The following is a 19,059-nucleotide window of genomic DNA, read 5'->3' as shown; positions in this document are numbered from 1 at the left end:
GGAAACCAAACTCAAGTGGACGGACAGACAGCGGATTATGTGTGGCTCTGCGATGGCAGCGGCGAGAAAGATGAGACGATGAGAAGACGAGAAGGCCATCTTTAGATCTCGGTGCGGTGTGGGTACCTTCCCAAGATGCAGCAGTCCTGCATGTTTAACCACAAACCTCACATGACACACTAGGGCACTCACTGCGCCACGTACCCAGAGCACATGAAGAGATTTTGTTGACTTTAGCTTAATATAGAGACCTGTAGCCACCTACAGTAAACTAGCTCTCAGAGGACCGTGTATAAGGTTGACATAGAACAGTTTGTAAAAGAAAAGTAAAACCCCTCATTAGGTAATAACTAAATATCATGTCCTAATGTTGTACTTACATTCATTTGTTTCTACTTCCATCATATACACCTCTGCTTGTTCATATTTAAATGCTTAGAAAAATAAAAAGTCAAGCCAAGTTGGCTTTATGTACATGCACTGGTCATACAAATAATTGAAATTACGTTAATACATTTCCAAAGCACATAGTCTAAGAATCATTGCACCCACAAACATTTATTAAGCCCTGCCACAGTGTTTGAGACTGTGTGCTGTTTGTTAGTCAGCTACTAAACAAGCTTGTTTTTGTGATTAAAAACTGCCGGTTCACTCTAAGCCAGGAAGTCATGAACATGTCAACTTTTAAATGGAATTTGGGCTGGGCAGAGATTGGTTTGGCTTCATTTTAATATCTCTCTCACACACACACACACACACACACACACACACACACACACACACACACACACACAATCACACACACACACAGTTTTCAGGTGCACCAGCAGCTTCTTGCTTTGACGGAGGGGTGGGGGTCGAGGGAAGTGTTTAGGCGCGGTTGCTGTGCACACCATTTTTCTTGCATCATTTTCAGCCCTAATGGAACAGCTGTCTGAGGTTTAACATGTGTGTGTGTGTGTGTGTGTGTGTGTATGTGTGTGTGTGTGTGTGTGTGTGTGTGTGTGTGTGTGTGTGTGTGTGTGTGTGTGTGTGTGTGTGTGTGTGTGTGAGAGAGAGAGAGAGAGACATTTTGACTGGGAGTTGTCCACATCTGTGCAGACAGGAGACTTGTTTTTTAACACAGCAGAAAATGAGTGAAAGTGACTTCAACTTCCGGATGGACTATGAGGTTTTCTCTCTCTCTCTCTCTCTCTCTCTCTCTCTCTCTCTCTCTCTCTCTCTCTCTCTCTCTCTCTCTCTCTCTCTCTCTCTCTCTCTCTCTCTCCCGCCCTCCCTCTTTCTCTCTGCCTGGTCTATGTGCCTGTATGGTTGTGCATGTTCCAGATTTATGGGTAGGATTGAGTTAAAGAGGCGGAATGGAAAAAGAAAGTTGGGTTGAGTTCAGTGAGGTCATTGAGGTATGACGTCATACACTGAGGCATTATGGGAGCAGGCAGGCAGGACACCCCGATACACGAAGCCTGTTCTCTACTGCCTCCCTGTTCTAGTGTGTGTGTGTGTGTGTGTGTGTGTGTGTGTGTGTGTGTGTACGTGTGTGTGTACGTGTGTGTGTACGTGTGCATGGCCGTAACTACCATTGAGGACACAGAGGTCATGTCCTCTGTAATTCTTTTCAGTAATGTAAAATGTATAAATCAAAATATGATCAACAATGATAAATTTAGTCTGTATACGCTACCCCCATTTATCCTCAAGGCAGTGATTAAGGAAAACACACTTAAGAGTTTGACTGAAGTGCTTGAAGCATTCTAAATGTACAGTGTGCTGTAAATGCACGCAGTATTTGACCTGTGTATTTGAAAATGTCTGGTTACGGCCCTGCGTGTGTGTGTACGTGTACGTGTGTACGTGTACGTGTGTTTTGGAGAGAGAGACTGTGTGGGTCTGTGTGTGTGTGTAAGAGAGAATATCAACGAGTTGTCTTAGATCCAAGTCATTCCAGATACCTTTTGATAGAAAAACTGTTTTGTTTTATTGTATTGGTCATGTCCTTATCCTTGTGTCTGTGCGTGCGTGTGCATGCAAGTGTGTGTGCGTGTGTGAGCGTGTCTGTGTGTACATGACTTTCTGCCTCATCAGGAGGGGTTGTTTTCTGTCCTGCTCTTCAGGGTTATTTTCTTGGAGACTATTGATTGTCGATAAAGCTTTTGTGTATGTGTGTGTACGTATGCAAGTTTTTATTGTGCGATGAGGTGGCCTTGTTTAAACTCAACCCACGCACAAGCACGCACACACGCACACGCACACGCACACGCGCCTTAATGTGAAACAGGTCTTAAGAGAACGTATGGAGAGTATAACTGAGGAGAGACAAAATGAGGAAAAAAATGAGTAACCGAGAACAAAATGAAGAAAAAGGGTGGAGAGTGGAACGAGGCTGCCAGAGACCTACAGTAGGCCTATGTCGCGTGCAAAGCGAGCCTTCCAAAAAGCATGCCAGTTTCTGGTCAACCGACAAACGGACTGACCTACTGCCCTGCTCACATGTGCTCCATGAGTGTGTAATCACTACACACACCTAAGAACGTCAAATTAGGCTTTAATACCTTGGTGGCAGTATGTTGTGCTGGCGATATGGGTGGAGTCAGCCAATGTTTAATTAGGCCAGCTGACTGACTGACTGTGGGATAACTCTGAATTCATTTGTGTCCAGCAACAACACAGCAGGAATGAGTTCTTTCTTTCTCTCTCTCTCTCTCTCTCTCTCTCTCTCTCTCTCTCTCTCTCTCTCTCTCTCTCTCTCTCTCTCTCTCTCTCTCTCTCTCTCACCTCTCTCTCTCTCTCACCCCACTCTCTCTCTCCCCCCCCCCCCCCCCCCTCTCTCTCTCTCTCTCTCTCTCTCTCTCTTCTCTCTCTCTCTCTCTCTCTCTCTCTCTCTCTCTATATATATATATATATATATATATATATATATATATATATATATATATATATATATATATCTTCTGTCCTTCTCTCACTTTTACTCACAATTTAATTCAAGTAAGACTGATTGGCATGACAAAGGGATAGCGTTGTCAAAGCACACCACCCGAAACTATACATTGTAATGAATGAACATGTGTGTATCCACAGCATTAAGGCAGACAAACAAAATGGTGAATTGTAGTTGTAGCAGACATGCAATTACTAATCCCAGAAATATGTTCATACAGTGTGTTGGCGTGTGTATGCATGCTCATAAAAACATAGTTGCATATTTTAGACATATTTATTTCACTTTTTAAGTGCTGTGCAGAGAATGGCTTGGAAGCAAAAGCATTTGCCGTCTCTCTCTCTCTCTCTGTCTCTGTCTCTCTCTCTGTCTCTTTCTCTCTCTCTCTCTCTCTCTCTCTCTCTCTCTCTCTCTCTCTCACTCTGGTTGTCAGTAGTGCTTAGCATGACGGGAGTGCCTGTAAACCACTGTGGTTTATAGCACCATATACATTTTATATAAGGGGCATTAAGCAGCCAAAGTAGCTCTGTCTCTAGTGACATGAGTCATCTTCAGGATTGTGTGTGTCTGTGTCTGTGTCTGTGTCTGTGTCTGTGTGTGTGTGTGTGTGTGTGTGTGTGTGTGTGTGTGTGTGTGTGTGTCTGTGTCTGTGTCTGTGTCTGTGTCTGTGTCTGTGTGTGTGTGTCAGGCAGGGCGGAGGCCTCAAACCAACTGGACCGTCATCCTGTCCATCCTAAGTAGCCAGTTGTGTTGTGTGTTTTTGAAAAACACCCAGATCCAAAGTTTATCCAGTTCCCCCTTCCCTATGCAAACACACGCACATACTGTACGTATATATACACACACACACATACGCTACACACACACATACACACACACACCCACACACACACCCCCACACACACCCTCGGGGGACTCTGTGTCAGCATGCATGACCAGCCAGTGTGTGCAGTGCGGGGGTCTGTGGTGACACGTTTTGGTCATATGGTACCCACATGTTGGGGCCGCTCAGTGTGTGTTGAACACTACACACTATGACCTTCCCTGCTTGTGGACACACACAGAACACACACACACACACACACACACACACACACACACACACACACACACACACACACACACACACACACACACACACACACACACACACACACACACACACACACACACACACACACACACAGATTCAGCACAGAACTGTCCTCAAAGGAGCTACACACTAGGGCTGCACGATATATCGAAAATGTAGCGATATCGTGATATCACAGCTTGCGATATACGTATCGCAAAAGTTGTGCACATATTGCAAACAGTTTTTAATGTTTAATAATAGCAAATTTGGTGAGAAGGTTAAAAAATGCATCAAAAATGTTGTCATTTTAAGTTGATGCTGTATATTAGCCATGTTTTTTCCTAATAAAAAATAATGTTGGCAATAAAACATTGCTCTCAGCTGTTTTATACATGATAAAGTGTAGAATGGCAAGTAGAGAGGGGAAAATATATGCATATATTAAATATCGCGATTAATATCGATATCGCAGTATACAGTCATGTTATCGTGTATCGCATATTTTTCTAATATCGTGCAGCCCTACTACACACACACACACTCAACACAGATTCAACACACACGTCCTCAAAAGGAGCTACACACACACACACACACACACACACACACACACACACACACACACACACACACACACACACACACACACACACACACACACACACACACACACACACACACACTCTGACTGCAGATCCAACGCACAAATGTCCTCAAAAAGAGCTTCATAATTAGCTCAGTGGCCTCATAACGTCACATGTCCGGACGGAATTGGAACTTAACACACGCGTCTCACATGACTCACATGGGTCTGAGTGCCTGCATGTGTGTATCCATCAAGGTAACAAAGTAGTATGTGTTACCAATGATCTACATTCCCCATGGCTTGACATTTCTCTTTTATCCAGGTCATGTTACTCAAAAGGGTTTAATTCTCAGCAACTGGACTTTGTCTTGGAGCTCCTCTTCCAAGGTCAACCAGACTACTTAGGAAGTTACATGACATTACATTACACTTAACTGACGCTTTTATCCAAAGCGACTAGGCCTATAGATATTATTTTTCAGGGTATTGGTTACAGTCCCTGGAACATTGTGAGGTTAGGTGCCCTGCTCAAGGGCACCTCTGCCATTGTTGTTGTAGGTGTAGGGTCCCACAGTAGGGAGAGGTCAAGTGGGATTCGAAACTTCAAACCCCAGATAGAAAGACCAACTCCCTGACTATTAAGGCTCAGTTATGCTTCCTACTTGTGCCACAGAGTGAGCTTGACGCAGCCATGATGCAGTTAATTCTTGTTTATGCCCTGTTTTGAAGCACGGTCTGCGCGATGTCATTCCACGCTGAAACTGCCTTCAATACAAAGAGTAAACTAGACGTGTCGGTTGTTTTTTAGCATCACAGACTCGACGAGAATGAAAATGAAACATTAAATCTTTATATCACGTGCATGTTTGATCGCACTGGCAGCCACAGTAGTAGTTTCTTGGAACAAAGAAGTGGCTCATTTGTCGAGGACGAAGCGGAATGTTTCCTCGAACCTCGGAACCACTGTTCAACTGTCCAAATAACTTCAGCGTCGTAACTTGCAAGCGCATGTGTTGTCTTTGGTTCGTGTAAATAAATCAAACAACAAAGCACGGGCAACTTATTTAATGAAGAGCTCACAGTCCGTAGACCGACGAAGGTTAGAACAAGGAAGTAGCGCTTGTTCTCGACTCGAGGACAGAGCAGGCTGGTCGAGAGGACCAATCAGAGACCTATTTTCGCCCTTTCACGCCGTCGCTCCCTGCGTCGAGACACAATTTTGGGGAGGTGCCCCAGAGTACCTGCGTGATGGGGGGGGCTTCACTACGTTAACTGCGCGGCTCACTGCATCATGATGCAGTGACGCTGATCTCGAGGCATAAACCACCCTTTAGGCCATGGCTGCTCTACAGTTCCTTGGAATGAGAGATCGGAGGACAAGTCCAGTTGCTTTATAAGTAAACCCTTTTGGCTGCATTCCCAAGGATTACTCTCCTTTTTACGTCTCATTTTAAGTTTTGGCCATTTCCATCAAGCAAAACAATTGGGAGGCTGTGAAGTGTGTAGCTGGAACAAGCAATTGTGACATTTTTTTCACATCTGAAATCAGTTAAAGCATTGTAAAATTATCCTAACGATCCATAGCGTGCACAACTGACTTGATTGAATTAGGATTTTTGTGTCTGTGCAATACCGTGCAATGATTGTGAGCTGCTCATCTGGTGCGCTGAATGTTGGATGAGAACAGTCTAATTTTTACCTCTATTTTTCAAATGTTAAATTGTCCCTGTGTTTTATATTCAACTACACACCCTCACCACAGCTCTAGGCCTGCAGCCTTTTGAAATGCCTTTCCCAAACTGTCTGCCACATATCTCAGAAAGTGGCAAATGGATACCTGCAGGCAAACTTCAGATTGTCTTGAATACCAAGGAGGATTTGTTTCCATTTCTAACTGAATTTGTGTTTCAGTAACATCTTAATCATTGTGGTGTTTTGTCATAAAACTGTTGTATTAAAGCCAGATCCTAAGGCCTTGCAATAGTATTGTGTAAAGCGTACAGTACATTACACAGTATTTGTTTGTCTTTCTGTATGTGTACTTTGATTCAAGGATTAAAGGGGTATGCCACTATTTTGGGGCTTAATACATTTAAAATCGTTGGCCAAGGTTTATTAAGGTGGTAAAGTGTCTTATTTTTCATGTTAAGCGTTGTCTTGCTTTATGACAAGTTAAAAGAAGGAATATGTCGCTAAGCTAGTGAAAGTCAATGGATCCGTGTAGCATGCTTCAATAAAAGGATTGTCATCCTTTTATTGGTCATCCTCTACAGTCATCCTTTTATTGGTTTGTCAGTACCTGAGCTCAATCATTGTGAGTGTACATTTTTAGGACACCTTGCGCAGCAGGAGGCCCTGAGTTTAAACCATGATTTCTTGACTGTACCATAATTAATCCTTGCAAGGTGCAGCTCAAAACACATTAGCAGTCTCATAGAAGTCCAGAATAGGAAGAAATAAGTGGCTCCCCCTACCTTACACATGGTAATTTTCCCGTCAATGAAGTACCGATGTATGTGTGAGTGAGTGAGCGGCCGCACATTGGCTCCGACAACATTGCGGAGCACTTTTGCTTCCGACATAATTCGGACCCCCAAACCCAATTTCACACGAACATAGCATTGATAGTTAATGGGCGGCGCCGACAAATCGAACTTGTCTCTAATCGCTATCCGACATCTGCGAATGTCTGCGGACATCGGCGCCAGTGTGCGGGGTTCTATTGAAAATAATGGAATCAAACTTTTGCGGAGCAGTGCTCAGCACTTTATCGGAGCCGGTGTGCGGAAGCCCTGAGAGTTTGGCCAGTGCCACTAGAGTGAGTGAGTGAGTGAGGCCCCACAATGTGTGGGGGACTCGTGGCTGTTGTGTGCCTGTTGGGGTGCGGAAGTGAGCGCTTGGCCTTGCTGAGTGACACTCGCGTGAACACCTCTTCCCATCCGCATGGGTCATGGGTGGCCGCAGCGCTGCGCCTCTGACGTCACACCTGCGCAGGTCAGGATGTCCCAGAGGAGAGCTTGGGACGCTCCAATGCGGGATGTGTCAGATGTGTAAGCGAGAGCGAGATGTGTGTTTTGGACACTGTCCTAATGTGTATTTCCAGTGTTTGAGACCAGGCTGTGGACGCCTGAATGTGGGACGTTTCAGGTGTGTGAACGAGAGCAAGTGAGGAAGAGAGAGACGCTACTGTGTGTGTTTTGGACGCTGTCCTAATGTGTGTTTCCAGTGTTTGAGACCAGACTTTGCTGACTGCTCTTCAGACCTACAGACAGCAGCACCATAGTGTGTCAATATGTATGTGGACATGCGCGGCTTAGTCAAGGTATTTGCAATAATCAAGCTAATTTTGGAGCTAGAGTTTCTGAAAAATCCAAGTGAACGCACTGGAAGAAATCAAGTCATTGAATGAGGTACAATACAAACTGTATTGTATGTAACTTTATATAGCGCAACATCACAACTAAAGTTGTCTCAAAGCACTTTCAAAATACACATGCACGTTCAACTCCAGGCTGTGAACCCCATTACGTCATTTTTTTCAACACCTTTAAAACCTTTTTCATTCGAGGGCCACTTCACATCTTATAAAGTCCCCCAAGGGCTGTACTATGAACAAACCAGGATTTCCACCTGCTCTTAGGCCTATATTGAAGGCGGACACCTTTACAACAGACCCCACCTTCACTAGGTCCCCTGAAAATAAAACTTAACTGTATTGCAAATGTAATTCTTAAGATTTATTTACAAAATTGTCATATTTCATGTGAAACTGCATAACATTAAAACTGGATTACTGCCTGGAGGGACCAAGGCATTGTTAACTGTTAACTCTGAACTGCAGGAATAACTGTCAAGCGTCTCTCCTTATTTGTGTGGTGTCCTCTTCTAATTTAGAATTGGTCTTTTCTGGTAATTTTTTTGGCTTGTCATCTCTCATCATCTTCCTGTTACTCATTACATAGATAACCTCGGGTGCTTCCTGGTGTTCTAAAGTGCACGCAACGCTTTGATCAACAGTGAGATTTTGACAAATTTGTGTCCTCATTAGACATGACACCGTGCAAACTATCTGCACAATGTGTGAAAAATGGATGAATGAGTTCATTAAGAAACGGGTGGTCTCTACCACCCCCATCCACGCCATAATTGACGCCTGTGTGTGCAACTAGAGTTATGCCAGCGATGCATCTCCTTGTTGACTGCTCCTCCGGATTTTGATGGCGTAGAACCAGTGTGCAGCATTCAGGCTACACTTATAGACACTTTCATTCAAGCCGCTGACAATGAAAACGCAAAATGTTAACCATATGTAAAGGAGAACAGAGTGCGACATAACACATGGGCAGATTGGTTTAGGCTCAGACCGTGTCTAGCTGAAATGAAATCTCTTATTTTATGGATCTCAGGATTTATAAGTAACCTATACAACTCTACAGTCACTGACTCAATAATTTTTATAGACTCCATTTTTTTCCTTCCATTGTAGGGGCATGTTATGGAGTACCTTGGCAAGATATTACTACTTGGTCCAAAACGAAAACTCCTCAAATTTGTTTAATCACATTCTGTTCAACAACATCCGGTTTTAATGCTGCAAAGTAGCTGCGTGGAGACAGCTAATCTCCACAATTAGGCTGTACAGTAGATGTATTTTTAAGTAGCTGTTGGGGGATGTCAGGAGTTGTACTGACCTATTAAACTGTAATTTGGTGGCCGAAAAGGAGGCCAGGCGGTTGGCCAGACAGCAGAACTTGGCTCCTGTTCTGGTCCAGCAGTGTGGGTCAAGTGGCAGTTCACAGACCAAGCTGCTCATGCTCGGACCATTAATCCAAACACTTTAACTGTGCTGTACTGTTAGCAATCTGGACTTCCTGGAGCTTGGAGGCATTTCGTTCCTCATCTGAGAAGCTTCACCTGTTTTGATCATTGTAGTGGGGACATGAACTGATGAAGCGTCTTCAATGAGGAACAAACGGTCAACCTCAACAATGAAGTCCAGTTGCTTACATGTACAGTGCAACTAAACTCTTCCTAGGCGTTCACAGTTTTCACCATACAGAAACCTGACGTGTAAATACATGACCATATGAGCATTTACTGTATGTATGAGAGAAGTCCAGTTGCTTACATCTGCAGTACAACTAAACTGTTTGGATAACACAACCTGGATGAATGACCATCTTCACAGGCATTAACATATCTGAAGTGAAATTGTAAACTCGTCGCCATGTGACCGTTTATGTGCGTGGTGTAAGAGTGTCCCGTCCCTGGTGACCTCTGAACCCCCTGGACGCCGGCTCAAGGGATCAACGCTAGCTATCAGTCTCTTGTGGTCGGTTTCCTTGGTGACCGGTGGGGCTCCTGCAGAGGCATTTAATTGGTCGGTGGCTGACTTGGCAAGGTCTCGGTCGTCCAGCGGTCCCCATGGTGCTCCAGAACGCTGCTAACAGGAGACGGACACTCTCAGTAGGGAGGAGGATTAGCGCTCCTGTTTGCTTCTCTGGATGAAGCCTACACCAAGGGCCCACTGCAATTTATTTGTGTTTGTGCGTGTGCGTGTGTGTTTTTCTGAGTGAAGTGGAGTGCATACAGTATGTCTATCAGTGAGTCAGTGTGTGTTGGTGTGAGGGTGTCTGTTGGTGTCTGTGGGCATTTTCAGATGACCCATTGGTTTATTGCGGTTGAACTTCAAAGGTTTCCTCATCTTTAATCCACAAGCTGTCTAAGAGGCATTATTGCCCTCAAACTGTGAGGAGCTGCCAGATCAGTGACCAGGCAACTAGACTCTCTCTCTCTCTCTCTCTCTCTCTCTCTCTCTCTCTCTCTCTCTCTCTCTCTCTCTCTCTCTCTCTCTCTTTCTCTTCCCCTGGGTAAATATAGATACAAATGGAGAGGCATTTGCAGTCTGTCTATCACATTTGTGAGAAACGAGAAGTATGTCTGGACTGATTGCTGTGGTTCTACTGTTGAGTGCCATTCTTCCATGCTTCCACCATATGAATACTAAACAGGCACACACACACACACACACACACACACACACACACACACACACACACACACACACACACACACACACACACACACACACACACACACACACACACACACACACACACACACACACACACACACACACACACACACACACACACACACCATTAAATAAGTAGAGTGTAATCAAACAGGTTTGAGTTCAGCTCTTGGACTTCCTTCTTCAGCCATGAAAAGGGGAAGAACATGAATAAAACACAGTGCTGCATTGAAGCCGAACATCATCCTCTTCATCATTGTCATTCATCAAAGAGATGTACATGTAGGCCTCTCACTATAACAATTTTTGCTGGACGATAAATTGGCCAAGAAATTATTGCGATAAGTGATAATATTGTCTTCTCTGTCATTTAAAAAAATAAAATGACAATGGGATAGAAATGCGAACACACCCTTTCTAATTTGAAAGCGTCGCAGCAGGGGGTGCTAGATAGAGGGGTAGATAGAGAGGTAGACAAGGTAGAAAGACTGAAAATTAAAAGTACACCAATGTTTAAACATCATTGTGCTGAGTGAAATGTGCCTATCGATATTCAGTCTAAAAGAGAGTGACGAGGAAAATAAAGAAGCATGCAATAACTTATTGTGGCAAAAAAGTTATCATGCTTGTAAAAACCTATTGTATGATATATTGACTTATTGAATATTGGGACAGCCCTATGTACATGGACTACAAGAACAAAGCTTGTGTCCGCAAACACATCACTACTTGCGGGTCATTGAGTAATGATATCAGTCAATAGAATAACTTTGCGGAACTGGTCGACCCCGAAGGCCGTTATCCCGCTCATGCGCCATTAGGGAAGGGTATTTTTTAATCTATACTTATTATATGGTTGTGACGTCATCTGTCGAATGCTCCATTCATTTCAACGGGGCTCCCCAACGTTCGGACGTCTGTTATTTTTCGATAACGGACGGGTTGGTCTATAACAGACCGCTGTCAATGGCAACAATACTTTTCACTGCTAAAGCGACTTTTCAACAAGACTCTAATCAGCTGCTGTGATAGACAGCACCCGTTGTCCTGGCTACCGCTGTCAATGGCAACAAGACGTTCCCTGCTAAAGCCACTGGCTTGTATACAAGTCAGTGGCTAAAGCGAATGTTTCAGGGGGTCCGGTCTTTTGTCACTCTAATCAGCTGCTGTGATAGACAACACCTGTTGTCCTGGCTAGCCTACCTAGCTGTTGCCTAGCGGTGTTCCTCAACGGCTGTTTTGTTTTGCGCAGCAACACTCTTAACATTAAATAGGTCTAAAGAAATGTCCCCGTATGTGTGAATCATTTAAGTATATCCATATAATAAGCGGGTTAACTTTCGGCGAGTCGGTCGCTTTGTGGAATAGCAGCACTTCAGAGAGAACAAGACCCCTCCGCTCCGCGTTGGGGTCTAAAGATTCTCTCTGTCGTGCTGCTATTCCACGGTAGCGACCTTCTCGCCGAACCTTACTTAATCTATACTGTAAAATTGTAGAAACCATGCCAACTGCACCAGAATCTAGTGAGCAAGATTAACACTTTCACTATCGGACGCGCCTAGAATCTTTGTTTGGAATGCCAACGGTGTGATTATTAATAGATAGATCACGTGTCTGATTCCTACAACGTTATTCGTTAGGTACAGTCGACATTCCAAACGAAGATTCTAATCACGTCTAACTTACGCATCCAATAGACGCTTGACCGATTCCACTGAATTAATGGTCACTCCATCAGTCACTCAGAAAAGACAATTCCGTTGTGAAGGCAGATAAGAAGTTTTAGACATTAAGCTTAGACATTTTTTATATTTTTGCCTCTTAGCTTTCATTGGTAGATGCTGGTAGTGATTTTTTTTGAAATTGCAAACCTTAAAAACACTCTTGTGCAAAGAACTTTTAAGAGGCTCTTCTATGTGATTCTTTCCATTCTGTTTTTTTTCTCTACCCTTGCAGCCTGTGACTGTCATTTTCAGTTGATTCGGGCTGTAGAGTCTCCCGCATTGTGCATTAGATACAAAGATGGTCACTCCAACTAATCTCCTTCTCTCCATCTCTCTCCCTCTCTCTGTTCTTACAGGAAGGATGTCGAAGTGAAGCTGCACAGGTGGGATTGCTCAAGCTCCTCCCTCCTGTCCACTGGAACTCCTCCCTGATTGGACGGGAGACCAGTTTTGCCCCGCCCACTCCGCACACACCTGAGCACGTAAGCATACGGCAGAGATTTTGTGTTCATCCAATCTGGGTGAATTAATACATGTTTTTAAAAACTGTATTCTGTTGTGTATGTGTATGTGTATGTGTATGTGTATGTGTATGTGTATGTGTATGTGTATGTGTATGTGTATGTGTATGTGTATGTGTGTGGGGGGATTTTGGTGTGTGTTTGTGTGTTAACCTTGTGGGGGATATGTGTGTTGGGGGGTTGGGCATGTTGTTGCCCAGTTTCCTGTGAATAGACTGAGAACCTTGAGGATTTCCTCCGCTAACTTTAAGTCTATTTCTGTCATGTGTGTGTGCATGCGCGCGTGTGTGAGCGTTCATGTTTGTGTGTGTGTGAGCGTGCGTGCTTGCACACGCGCGTGTGTGTTTGTTTGCGTGTGTGCGCGCGCGTGTGTATGTGTGTGTGTGTGTTTGTGTGTGTGTGTTTATGTCAGGTGTGTGCACACATACATTAAAAGCATTTCTGTCTTGTCTGTTACATTTACAATTCCTCTGTGGTGGTGGTGGTGTGGATGTGTGTTTGTGCATTTTCGTGTGTGTATATGTCTGTGTGTCTTGCCTGCTACATTTACAATTCCTCTGTGGTGAGCGTGCACATTTTTAGTGTGCTGTTGAATCTGAATAGCCAGTAATGTATTCATGTTTCTCAGCGGGAAGTTTGTTGTGTGTAGCGCCGTAATTATGATGGGGCGGAGTTTTAACAAGCAGTCAATTCAAAAAATTATGCGTCTGTGTCTTTCCCCCATGCATGGGAAGCAAAATATTCATTCATATCTCTGTGTTACATCTGCAATTCCTCTGTGGCCATGGTTGTTGTGTGTGAGAGCGAATGCATGACTACGCACACACACATTGAGTGCTCTTTTCCTTGGAGAGAATGAGAGAAAGAATGGTGCACGTCTCACCAGGGACAGGTTAGGACTCCATGGGCCCCTGGGCCAGACAGCAAGGAAGGCCCCCCTCTATGGGTGTCGCCAGTTTCCAGAAAGATGCAGGGTTTTAGGCCACAGCTTAGAGACCCTATGTTGTTGGAGGTTCTGGGATTTGTCCCCAAAGAAATGTTGAAAATACAATTGTTGAAAGTGCGATATACTGTATATAAGACAATGTGAGAATGGAAATATAGAGAGTTAGGCTTCAGGGCCTTCTTGGTTCTTGGGCCCCTGGGCCTGGGCCTGGTAGGCCTGAGCAGTAATACATCCTTGCATGTCACAGCCTTAATGGATGATAATGTCATGCTGCTCAGAGGTGTGTGTGTGTGCATACGCATGTGCTGCGTGGATGTACCAGAAATTCTGCAAGTAAAGAGTCACAGGCGGTTGCTTCAAGCCGTTAGATAGGTGAGGAATTTGCAGCACACAGCGCTGGGATTTTGGGCAGGCGTTGGCAGTGAGGAAACCTGGTGTTGCGGTCTGGTAGCCTGGTGCTCCTCTGTAATGAGGGCATGCTTGCAAAAAGCTGTTCACTGAACCCCCGTTATTCAGTGTAGTGGACACACAGCTAAGGCTTATTAGCAAACAGGAAGTGTCCAAAGACATTAGCCTCATTGGCACAGCCTCTAGTGCATGGGCTGTACCATGCCGTCAGGGCCGCTGACAGCTTTGGCTGGGCCCGGGACAAAAAAATATCAATGGGCCCCCCTTCCTCCTACCCCCCCCCCCAACCCCGATCACAAAAAAAAACCCAACCACCGAACGACCATTTTTTCCCAAGAGAGACCAGGTGGCCAGACTAAACTTTCAGCCTGAAGCACCACTCTCACGTGATATGCTATTTAATATAGGCCTACCCATTATAAAAGAAACGACATTATCAAAGTAGCCTCACAAATCAATGACGCATACAATAATTCCATAGTAAATGATCTATCCATCCAATTATCCATGCATTTCTGCCAACATTTATTTAGAAATGAAACAAAATAAATAGGATTCACATAATTAATAACACAAGTGTACGTGTAATTTACTTTAGCAATTCGAGGGCTTGCACATCAGAACGTGCCTGACTGAATCAGCTCTAGTTCACTAGCTGTCACCACCAGCACACCAAGACGTCAGCCTTCCCACACCAGGAATGGCCAAACACAGGAACAAGTCAAGTTGCAGAAATGTATATACAAAACGGATGTACACTGTTTCTCCCCACAAAGTTAACAGGTTGATAAAGTGTTAGCATTTGCGCTAAGCGGGATTTATACGCGCTAAGCGAAATAGCGTTGCATAATAGCGCAGTTTTAAAAGTTCTCCCTTGCCCTCTCCTTGCGCGCGACGCAACTTCTCATCATGTTACGATTGGGGCTAATGTGCATATTCCTAGCTATGGTCAGATTTGAAACACAATTTTACTAAGCTGTGGTTATAGAATGATGCGACTGTGTGACTGATCATGTTTTAAACATGAATGCTGCAGTGCAGGGCGTGTCTGTTTATGAAGGGAAACTTTTGCTCTGTTAGTGTTCTCTGCTATTGTTAGTACCTGCATCATCTGAAGAACTTTTTACTGAAATCCTGGGGCTTCTGGTGTCTTCATCTATTTTTCTCCTATCCTTCATTTTCTGCCCTCCTGGTGAACGACTGCTCCTTCAGACACCTTGGCAAATTGGCACGAGCCGCGTTAAGTTGAAGCCGTTTTTTTTCTTTCTCGTACTGACCGACCAAACCATTTGTGCACTGGGGGTGGGGGAGGTGGGGGCTCTTGATCCTTTTTAAGGGCAGGAAAGGCAAAATATCTGCATCATTTATTTAATGTAAATATAGCGCACCTCCCTCTCTGAAAAACCATCTTATTTTGAAAATAATTAGAACCATTAAACACAAACTTAATGAGGGCCCAGTTCTGGGCCCCCCTATCCCAGGGCCCGGGACAAAAAGCCCTTTTGTCCCCCCCCTGTCGGCGGGGCTGCATGCCGTAGCTGTGATCCTGTTCTGTCTAGACACCCGAGCATGTGCTCTGACTAACTGAACGAGTGGGGGTGCACGTTTGACAGCACGAGTACCAGGGCATGCACTTGATAATGAGTGGGCTGTAGTGTCATTTGTTTGGTCCATGTGTTTCTATCATTATTAATGATGTCTGTCTGTCTGGGGGCAGCTGTGGCTTAATGGTTAGGTTGGCAGAGTCATGTCCCGTATGTGTAGAATCATTTTGGTGGTCCCCTAGCACCCTCATTCATGGATGAAGTCCTGAAGGCACCTGCAGTATAGGGTCAATTAGGGCAGCCCGATTATGGAAAAAAATGATAATCATGATTATTTGGATCAAAATCACGATTATTAATCACGATTATTAAACAGCAATAAACAACTGATTTTTTTTGCCTAATTTTGGGCAGAAACACCAGCCTGTCGGCATGCTCTGGCTTTAAGGACACTCGTTGGCAGATCACTATTGCCACGATTAAATCCCGATTGATATCACGATTTCGATATCACGATTAAATCACAATCTTCGATTTATTTCGATTAATTTTGCAGCCCTAGGGTCAATGATGTTGTTTGGGCTCATACGTCAGGTGGTACATCCACAGCTAATGCCCATGAATTAATTAGTCACTGGTTAATAATAGCCATTGGTCATTAATGTACTGCAGTGAATATGCCTCTTAAGTAGGCTAATGCACATTTAATCCATACCATACAATCGTGGCATTATCTGTGGTTGCACCACCCTGACGTGTGCTACTACTAAAACGTCATTGACCCATAAACCTATAACCTCACATTGATCCAGGCACTGCATCCAGAGCTGTGCACCAACATAGCTATGTAGCTATGTAGCATGTCATGTCATGTAATCATGAAATGTGATAAGGGTGCTGATGGCTTATGCGAAGGACAGCGCAAAATCCTTGAGTGGTGGACTTGAATTTAACATTGATTGTTGCACTCTGAGTGCAACAAGCCTGTTTCTCAGGCATTTGGCAAAGACGGTGAGCGTTTTGAACTCTGCATAGACCTGGGGTCAAACTGTTGCCTGGTTGGTGTTCACCAGTCCAATGGTCGCAAGTTAGGGGATGTGCTACTGATTGGCACCTCTATAGACATGCTGTATGATATATGATGTGCCCTTGTGTTTAATGCTACATACATAAACAGACACCCGGGGAGCAGTGTGGGGTAAGGTTGGTACAAAGCTCAGGGTACCTGTGATTCTTGTGGGTAGATGGTCTGTAATCGTAAAGGGGAAGTTGAGTATTCAACACTTAAAACCCTGCTTTAGATGGTTTGTGATTAAATACAGTGGTTAAGTTGGAAATTTGGACACATGCTACTTCATAGGGATTTATTGGTCAGTCTTAGGAAGATCAAGTCAAAATCCCTGTGGAAGATCACTAGACACCTGCTGCCAATGAATGACTTTGCTGCCACTAGGGGCATGCAGATCTCTAGGCTGACACACATGTGGCAAGTGTAGTCATTTGAAAGAGATGGAGATTTGAGGAACTGTTCTTGTATACAAATGGAGACCCGGGCAGTTTTGACACACATGTGCCGAGTGTAGTGATATGAAGGAAATGGAGATTTGAGGAGCTACTCATGTGTACCAATTGAGGCACTGGGCACTGCAATGCACACTTCATTGCAGCTGTGCGAAGAGCAGCGTGTGTGTGAGAACGCATCAGCACGGTAGCGGAGCGGTGAGAATCACAGGGAACTGTGTTTACCCTCAGCTGACCCATGACCCTGCGCACGCACGCACGCACACACACACACACACACACACACACACACACACACACACACACACACACACACACACACACACACACACACACACACACGCACACACGCACACACACACGCACACACACACACACAAGAAGCAGGAAGACAAGCACACATACACGTGTTTTTTTCCCATTATCCTAACTCTTGTGCTTGTGGTCTCGTAATGACGTTGCAAGATGTCATTGACGGCTGAAGTCAAAGGTCATCTTCTCATTTGCAATTGTGATATTGAATGGGCAGAAGTCCCCCAAAAGTTGTTGTGGCTAGGCTGACCGGGTTCAGTGTTGCCAGATTGGGCGGTTTCCAGCCCAATTGGGCTACTTAGGATGGCCGTCTGCGGAAAAATATGGCACTTGGGCGGGTTTTTCTGCTAATTTTTGGGCATAGAAATTATTATTTAGTGCTTCCAGGTGGGTTTTTAGCATTTTTTGGCTGGAAATCATAAGTGACATCTGGCAACCCTGACCGGGTTGTCTCCATGGAGGCGGCGCATAGGTGAAGAGTCAGGCCACAAGCACAAGTCGAGGAAGGTAGTAGTATAATGGAATGTACCCAAAGACACAGCTCTCTCCCCCCCCCCCCCCCTCTCTCTCTCACACACAGACGACCTCACGTACAAGCACTCTCACATACAAGCAAAAGTCAAATATGAAAACAGGAGGGTGGATGTTTGTTTGCTTGTTAAATGTTAATTTCCGATGCAAGCTTAGCCAGTGAACAACATTCTCTGTCTGTGTTAAGCTGTTATGTTATGTCCAAATGCCATTTCGTGCAAGTAAGTGTTTCCCTCCTCTACACAAACCCTACAGGGAGCTACAGAGCTACATGGTATTACACCCTCAAGTTTCAAATATCAAAAAAATGAAGGAGCATATTAGATTTTAATTTCCAATACAAGCGTATAGCCGGTGAACCTGTGTACCATGTTCAAGTGACTTTTAGTGCGTGTATTTCCCACTTCAAATCAAAGCACAAACATAGAGCTATGGTACGTGCTGTGCAACCTTTGTTTCCATTGACCATGAAGTGTTGAATCATGGACCAGTTCTTCAGAATCACATCCTGTTTGTCCGTACGAGCAGTCTCTGTCTCTCACGCACGCAGAAACGCACAAATGCACAAACGCACAAACGCACACACACATGCAAGATCACATCCAAGCACACATTACAATGCTAGGTTTAGGTTAGGTTTAGAACGGGATTTGGACTTCAGTGCAAACAATAATCAGCAGATCCTAATTGAGCTGGTTTATTGTGTGTTTTGTACATTTCAGGGTGTGAATTTGCACATGGTGTGTGTGTGTGTGCATCTGTGGGTGTGTGTGTAGTGTGTGTCATCATGTTTGCATTTACCCATTTATTAGCTAGGCATGCATTGAAGTGCTCTCTCTCTCTCTCTCTCTCTCTCTCTCTCTCTCTCTCTCTTTCTCTCTCTCTCTCTCTCTCTCTCTCTCTCTCTCTCTCTCTCTTT

At 44.4% G+C, this 19,059-nt stretch overlaps 2 protein-coding genes across 3 annotated transcripts in view; both read left to right on the top strand.

The window, feature by feature from the left end:
* The window catches only part of LOC134449294 (toll-like receptor 13), a 197,562-nt gene that overhangs the window by 53,687 nt on the left and 124,816 nt on the right, over positions 1-19,059 (top strand). The window lies entirely within an intron of this gene.
* galnt1 (UDP-N-acetyl-alpha-D-galactosamine:polypeptide N-acetylgalactosaminyltransferase 1) overlaps positions 1-19,059 on the top strand; it is a 94,646-nt gene that overhangs the window by 24,915 nt on the left and 50,672 nt on the right. Inside the window, exon 2 of the mRNA XM_063199156.1 lies at positions 12,714-12,839. The gene's annotated coding sequence lies outside the window, so the exon portion shown is untranslated. The remainder of the gene's footprint in view (positions 1-12,713; positions 12,840-19,059) is intronic.

This window comes from Engraulis encrasicolus, chromosome 5 (assembly GCF_034702125.1).
Source record: "Engraulis encrasicolus isolate BLACKSEA-1 chromosome 5, IST_EnEncr_1.0, whole genome shotgun sequence".
NCBI classification, from domain to species: Eukaryota; Metazoa; Chordata; class Actinopteri; order Clupeiformes; family Engraulidae; genus Engraulis; species Engraulis encrasicolus.
Note: the sequence above shows the minus strand (reverse complement) of the source record. Positions and strands in the feature narration are given on the sequence as shown.